Source organism: Chaetodon auriga, chromosome 9 (assembly GCF_051107435.1).
Source record: "Chaetodon auriga isolate fChaAug3 chromosome 9, fChaAug3.hap1, whole genome shotgun sequence".
Taxonomy (NCBI): Eukaryota; Metazoa; Chordata; class Actinopteri; order Chaetodontiformes; family Chaetodontidae; genus Chaetodon; species Chaetodon auriga.
The window spans coordinates 6,698,635-6,706,751 of NC_135082.1; the positions used below are offsets into that span (position 1 = coordinate 6,698,635).

Here is an 8,117-nt window from a genome sequence, read left to right on the forward strand (position 1 = left end):
GTGGGAGTTGATCCTTGGCCACCAGGGGTACAAGAGGCTCAAAAGGAGGGAACTTACGCAGTCAACTTTTGACTATATTCACCCTGCAGCTCAGACTGTCCCAGTTTAGAATTTTCCCAGCTAAGGTATGTGATTCACTTCAGATCTGAACTACCGGGCCAAAATGATGAGCTGTTGTCGTACATAGTACTACATCTATTTTACAAGCAAAGCATGGACTAAATCAGTTACACAGAGGGATTATTGTTGAAACTAATATTCTGCAGTCTTTTAGTCATTTCTATGTATCTACATCAAATTATTAGAGAAGCTATGACTAATACCTCATGCTCAATCAAAACAGGAATATGTGTATTTGTTTGAGGGGAGAACCTGTGGCTGCTATCAGAGCTTCAGTTGGACTCAATAAATCTGCTAAATGGGAGAAACTAAAACAAATGTGATATCCACTACATCACCAAGGGTAAACGCAACCCTCTGAGTTACCTTCTTGGTAAAACAGACATTTGTAGCGAGTGAAATCCTCTGCCTGGGGAAACCTTCCAAAATGGTGAGTTATATCCTGTGCAGAAAAGCAATCGACTCCAACAATTCCACAGAGTGGCCCACGTCTTGGACCAGATTGTGGGAGCAGAAACACCGGAACATTTGGTTATATCCCACTGCATTGTCCATTCTCTCCAGAGGCTAATTAAGCATGATTAGTGCACAATTAGCTCCTTCCAAAATTGACTGGAGCTTAACATGAGAGAACAAGATTGGCAACTGTTCTTCCTACTTAAAACTATTGGGAATCAATGTGCTCAAGTGGCTTGTTATGTGCCTGACAGCTTACTTTGCTGAAAGGCTTTCAGTGCCTTAGTTTAGAGAACATGCAAATAGTAACATTATGAATGAACATGATGTAGCTCTTCACGGTCTTGAAGTTGTCAACACTCAAAAGTCAATATGATCAAGGTACTAACGTCTACATCCATTGGGACTAAAGTAAGCAGTTCAGACCATACCTGTCAATACGGGAAGTTTTCTGGCACTGGGCCCTGGGCTGCTCCACCACCACTTGCTTTAAAATGTCAGTGTAACAAGGTTTGGGTTAACTAGTTCCGACATGAAGTGACTTCAATCAGGTGGTCAGAAAAAGATACCTGTTTGAAAGTGAAACTCTGTGAACATCCCTGCATTCATTGGCAGAGTATCTTTCTGCACCTCTTCGGCACTCTTATGTCTGGTAGATTTGTAGCTTTTTCCTTTGTGTGATAAACTGAAATCTGTGTTCCATATTTTATAAAAAACATGGCTTTGACCCAGTTGATCCTCCTCCCATTTGGAGAGATACTTTCAGATTTTTCCCTCTTACGTTCATCTGTTCCTTTTCCTGCTTCTTTTAATAGCAGTTGCGATTTCAGTGATGACTTCCTGTGAATGTTGCAGCCAACCTTTTTTTTGTTTGTTTGTTTGTTTGTTTTTTAGAAAGGTTAAAAATACAGGAGATTTACACAAACATATTTAAATGAGAGGACAGCTGCAGAGAAGGATAAAATAAAGGAGAATCCTGGGAAAAAACGAAAGGGTTGACAAGTCTAGGTCTCCTAGTTTCTTCACAAAATCCTGAGATTGTGGCCAGTACTTTGAGATAAAGAGAGTAGTAGTGGGATTCAAAACCGCTGAGAGACTGGAAGCATGATCCACTTGGCCACACTGTACCCTTTAACAGCTGTTTCTATTAGCAGAGGATGGTTTCGATCCATCGACCTCTGGGTTATGGGCCCAGTACGCTTCCGCTGCGCCACTCTGCTCTCAGGTTCTGCCATGAGGCCGTGAATACACAATCAAAAAATTGGCAGAAAAACACAGGTAGATATCACTGCCATGTACTCACAATATATCTATTTGCAATAATGTTTGTTCTCTTTGTCATTTGACTGGTGCTCTCTATTGTGAGATCAACATGGAAAATTACTGCAATCAGTGATACTAAGCAGTTCCACACTTCTCTGGTTTGATGAGAAGTATTTCCTTATTATGAAAACTAACCTTTGGCCACCACTGACAACTAGTTCATGATCACTAAAGCACATTGCTACTCAGTTTTTGGTCACATACTCCGCCATCATTGACCAACTCTTTCCATTAGCAACTTACAACAACATTTACCATTTGTGTTTCCTAGGTTCTGCACAAAATCCTGAGATTGTGATCAGATATTCCCAGTACTTTGAGATAAAGACAGGTGTGGTGGGATTCAAAGCCCACTGAGAGACTGGATGTGTAATCCAGCACTATAGACCACTTGGCCACACTACCCAAAAGCTATTTTCCCCACTAGTGATAGGTCAAAAAAATCCTTGAATATTATCAAAATAATATTCAAAAATGTACCTGCCAGTTTTGACATGTTGGGATTGAAACAAACTCCTTTGTAGGAGTTTGAAATGGTTATGTTTTCCCAGTCTCCTGTCAGAATCCCAAGATTGATAAGATAAGATAAGATAAGATAAGATAAGATAAGATAAGATAAGATAGGACTTTATTGATCCCACACTGGGGAAACTTAGTTGTTACAGCCAGCAAGTATTACAAAGAGCAAGCAAATTGGCATAAAGAGGACAAAATAAAGTAAGCGTACAGGATACAGAATAGAAAAACAACTATGTATATGTACATTTGTACAGATTATAAAAAATAGTAAATTTCATAAAAATCATACTGCCATAGAAAAGTACTATTGCTAATATTCTTATGATAAAACTACTAATGACATATGTTGTATTACACTTCAGAAATACTAGGACTATGTATATGCACAATGTATACAATTTCTAAAAGTACTGTTGCCAATATGGATAATAATGCCAGTAGTGCTAGAAATGGATAATGTGATTATTTATTAGCATTGATAAGAGTAGTGCCAAACAAAGTGAGTTTATGATGTCAAATTGAGAAAGACAGCATCAACATTGTGCTACATTACATTACATTACATTACAGGACCTGCGGTAGCGTTCTTTCTTACAGACTGGATGCAGCAGTCTGTTACTGAAGGAGTTGCTTAAGCCCCCTACTGTCTCGTGCAGGGGGTGCAATGGGTTGTCCATGATCAATGTCAGCCTGGCTGACACCCTCCTCTCACCCACCTCCTCGATGGTGTCCAAAGGGCAGTGATGGACAGATCCAGCTGTTGGTGTTGTGTCTGAAGTCTTAAGTGTAGAGAGTGAAGAGGAAAGGGGAGAGCACTGTCCCCTGTGGAGCCCCTGTGCTGCAAACTACCACATCAGACACACAGTCGTGAAGCCACAGATACTGTGGTCTGTTGGTGAGGTAGTCAATGGTCTACGCATCCAGGGGCCCGTTTCACAAAGGAGGTTCAACAAACTCCGAGCCTAATCCTGAACCCTGAGTTGATCTAGCCTGAGATAGGAAACTCAGAGTTTCCGGTTTCAGAACAGGTGATTTGAGTTAGTTCAGTCAACTCAGAGTAGGTTAACTCAGAGTTAAGCGCGTGCACCACGACTATAAAAAGCCAACATCAATGGAGCCCCGATTCGACGAGTCACCATGGCGACGGGGAAGAGGAGGGCAGCGTTTTTTACCCCACTGGAACTCGAAATCTTAATGCGCTCATACGGCGAATTTGAGCATGTTTTTAGAAAAAAGTGTAACACCGCTGCAGCTGCAAAAGAGAGGGAGGCGGCATGGGAGAACATTGCTGCTCGGGTCAATGCGTAAGTTTAAATGTAGTCCTTTGCAATCACAATAATATTTCAGGGGAAAACTGCTTGAATGGTAGCTCATTAATTTATTTCATGTAGGTGCAATCCCGCGGGGGAGAAGTGCACTTGGTAGCAGCTCAAGATGAAACATAAAAACATTGTTCAAACAGGTAAGACAAGGCATAATTTAATGGGGGTACCTCATTTTGATCATGTGTTATATTGTAAAGTAAATATTAAGTGGCTGTTTGACTGTGTAGTTGTTCTATCACCAACATAATGCTGCGCAAAGAAACGCAGCGCAACACACAATATCTGCTGGGATGTGAGAGCATGACTCCAGCTGGTAATGTTGCAAATGTAAGGACAGATTAGGTTGTGTATGTAGATGATGGACTGTGACGTGAAACGGTACCGTTCAAAAAGATAATTGTCTGGAAATGCGAGAACATCTATGTTCGGTCTGATAACCAGCTCCCGATGAATATTTAATTCCCTGCGCAGTAATGCTGCACCTTCATCCACGGGATCGTTGTCAAAAGGACATGTTAGTGAAAAAAAGTGCCTACTGACTGATTTTTTTAAATAACAGACGGCAGAACTATGTTATCCCAAAACTCTCCTGCTGACGAATGAATGAGGAAATCAAATTCCGTGTGTGGCTGACAAAGGGCGGAGACAGAGAGAAACTCGAGGTTCATTGAGAAAAACCTGGTCCCGACCAGGTTAGGTTCATAGAGTCTGTTACTATGGTAACTGGCCGAGAGCTTAAGTTACCTCTCTCTGTGAAACAGGCTAGAGTTACCCCTCTTTCTCTGGTTTGAGTTACCTCCCTTTGTGAAACGGAAAACTCAGAGTTTCCTTCATTTCAGGCTTAACAAACTCGGAGTTTTCACTAAACCTGCTTTGCGAAACGGGCCCCAGGTTACAGTCTACGCCGGCTTCTTCCAGCTCCCGACACTTCACCCCAGCTCTGCATCCCCTTCTCCTCCTTATTTCATTGGAGATCTCTCGTCTTTCCACTGGAGTATGCCCATGTTGCTCAGTGTGATCAGCTGTTCCTGAGTGTAAACAATGGACCCAAAGTTCAGTGGATCTCACGTTGATGAAAGTAGTCCACAAAGTAGAAAAAAGCAAATCACTAGTCTCACCAGTTGTACATCCATATGTACGCACAATTGACCGAGACTTGTGATAGACACACTCATGCAAAGAAAAATGGCCAGAGCTGCTGTAACAGCTGCAACCTGTAATTCAACATACCTGCACATGAAGCTGGCAGTGGTGGGATTTGAACCCACGCCTCCATAGAGACTGGAGCCTAAATCCAGCGCCTTAGACCACTCGGCCACACTACCTGCATTTATGATGTATGGGGCCAATGATCTGATTGGTAGCGGTGGGTCTCCAGCCTACACCTCCACAGAGACTGGAGCTTAAATCCAGCACCTTAGGCCACTCGGCCACACTACCAGAATTGGCTTGTTCTGTAAAATCTTTACCCATGAAAACACTGTTGTTGTTATGAAGATAGTCTTTAAAGAGTGTGCGTAAGAGAGGAGAATTTGTAGAATAACGAAAGGAGTTTGGTTGGACACAAAGCTTAGTCAGATGCTACAAAAAGAGGACCATTTTTTTAAATGCTACAGTAGCAAATGGAGAAGATGTGACAGTTGCTGCTGTGGGTACCTATTTGTCTGATAACAGGAATCTTGTGAATAGACAGATGAGATTGTGTGGATTTTTGTTCTTTAACAGCTGTTTCTAGTAGTCAGAATGGTTTTGATCCATCAACCTCTGGGTTATGGGCACGAAGGAAGGAATATACGGCCTTCCTGTGCACAGAAAACAACATGAAACAAACTCCTTGCAGGAGTCTCTTGTCAGAATCCCAAGATTGCTGCTGTTCAACATACCTGTACATAAAGCTGGCAGTGGTAGGAAATGAACCCAAGCCTGCATAGAGACGAGCACCTAAATCCAGAGCCTTAGACCACTCGGCCACACTGCCTTCATTGCTGAGCTGTGGGGCCAACGATCAGATTCTAAATCATCACTGTTCACAACCATATCAGCATGGAGCATGACTGCCATCCTGTATTATTGAGAATTAAGCACTCTGGCAGAGGTGTTTCAGAAGTATTTCTTTCTACTCAAAACATTCACCTTTAATCAACACTGAATGTTGAATATCACATAAACATGTTGTCAAGTATGTTGTCACTCAACTGCTCTCAATTTCTGATGCTATTCTTTATTATGAAATCTAACCTTTGGCCACCACTGACAACCAGTTCCTGATCACCAAACTATGTTGCTCCTCAGTTTTTGGTCAAAAACTTATTTACCAACCAGCTCTTTAACAGCTGTTTCAACTAGCAGAGGATGGTTTTGACGATCCATGGTTTTGACGTGTTGGGGGTGACAACAGACGGTTAATTCTGAACACAGTCTAAGTAAGGAATTCATTGCCTTCCTGTGCACAGAATACACAGGTGATACACAACATAAAACAAACTCCTTTTGAGTTTGAAATGGTAATGTTTTCCCAGTTTCCTGTCAGAATCTCAAGATTGTGGCATGTTGTTCAACATACCTACACATAAAGCTGGCAGTGGTAGGATTTTAACCCACGCCTCCATAGAGACTGGAACCTAAAACCAGTTTCTGTCATGAGGGCGATTTTCCATTTGGTCGTTTAATTTGACTGGTGATATCCATGATGGAAAGCTACTGCCATCCAGTGATACTGAGCACAAAGCAACACCGGCAGGAGTTCCACATTTGCTCTGGTTTGATGGGAAGTATTTCTTTATTATGAGAACTAACCTTTGGCCACCACTGACAACTAGTTTATGATCACCAAAGTACGTTGCTACTCAGTTTTTGGTCAAAAACCTCACAGCATCTTTCGCCAATCAACTCTTTAGCAGCTATTTCACCTAGCAGAGGATGGTTTCGATCCATCGACCTCTGGGTTATGGGCCCAGCACGCTTCCGCTGCGCCACTCTGCTCCCGTTTGCTAATACTATGCTTTATCACGAAAACTAATCTTTGGCCACCACTGACAACCAGTTCCTGATCACCAAAGTACGTTGCTACTCAGTTTTTGTCAAAGGGTTTGCAGCATCAGCGACCAACATTTTCTATTAGCAGAGGCTCCAAGGTCAAGTTGGCAGCAATAAATATGCAATGTCAGGTGAGACCGATTAGAAGTGTAGGGCCACTGATGCAGGCAGCAGTTTTGACATGTTGGGAGTGAGAACACACTGTTCATTCTGAACACACAGTGTAAGTAAGGAATTCATTGCCTACCTGTGCACAGAATACACAGTTGATACACAACATAAAACAAACTCCTTGGAGTTTCAAACAATTTATGTTTTCCCAGTCTCCTGTCAGAATCCCAAGATTGTGGCCTGTTGTTCAACACACCTGCACATGAAGCTGGCATTGGTGGGAATTGAGCCCATGCCTCCATAGAGACTGGAACCTAAATGGACCATGGAAAACCACAGATAGCAGAGGATGGTTTCGATCCATCGACCTCTGGGTTATGGGCCCAGCACGCTTCCGCTGCGCCACTCTGCTCTTATTAGCTAAGACTATGCTTTATCATGAAAACTAATCTTTGGCCACCACTGACAACCAGTTCCTGATCACCAAAGTATGTTGCAACTAACATTTTCTATTAGCAGAGGCTCCAAGGTCAAGTTGGCAGTAATAAATATGCAATGTCAGGTGAGACCGATTAGAAGTGTAAGGCCACCGATGCAAGCTGCAGTTTTAACACATTGGGAGTGAGAACAGACTGTTCATTCTGAACGCACAGTGTAGGTAAGGAACTAACCCTTGGCCACCACTGACAACTAGTTCATGGTTACCAAAGTATGTTACTACTCAGTTTTTGGTCAAAAACCTCACAGCATCACTCACCAATTAACTCTTTAGCAGCTATTTCACCTAGCAGAGGATGGTTTCGATCCATCGACCTCTGGGTTATGGGCCCAGCACGCTTCCGCTGCGCCACTCTGCTCTCAGTTGCCAATATTATGCTTTATCATGAAAACTAATCTTTGGCCACTGACAACCACTGACAACCAATTCCTGATCACCAAAGTACACTGCTACTCAGTTTTTGTCAAAGGGTTTGCAGCATCAGCGACCAACATTTTCCATTAGCTCAGGTTCTGTGGTCAAGTTGGCAATAACAATTATGCAATGTCAGGCTAGACTGATTGAAGAGTAGGGCCACTGATGCAAGCTCAGTTGCTCGTAATGTTCCACTAATATCTAGCTCACGATCACAGAAACGTGTTCCAGCTCCATTTTTGGTTGAACAGATTGCAGTGACCTCAACGGCCATGGACTGGTGTCCAACAGTGAGAATCCAACCCACGCCTCTT

The 8,117-nt window shown here is 42.6% G+C and overlaps 1 non-coding gene across 1 annotated transcript; it reads right to left on the reverse strand.

Moving 5' to 3' along the window:
* Window positions 1-4,986: 4,986 nt before the first annotated feature.
* On the reverse strand, window positions 4,987-5,068 carry trnal-uag (transfer RNA leucine (anticodon UAG)). The gene has a single exon. It is a non-coding gene; the product is annotated as a tRNA-Leu (tRNA).
* Between the last annotated feature and the right edge of the window lie 3,049 nt (window positions 5,069-8,117).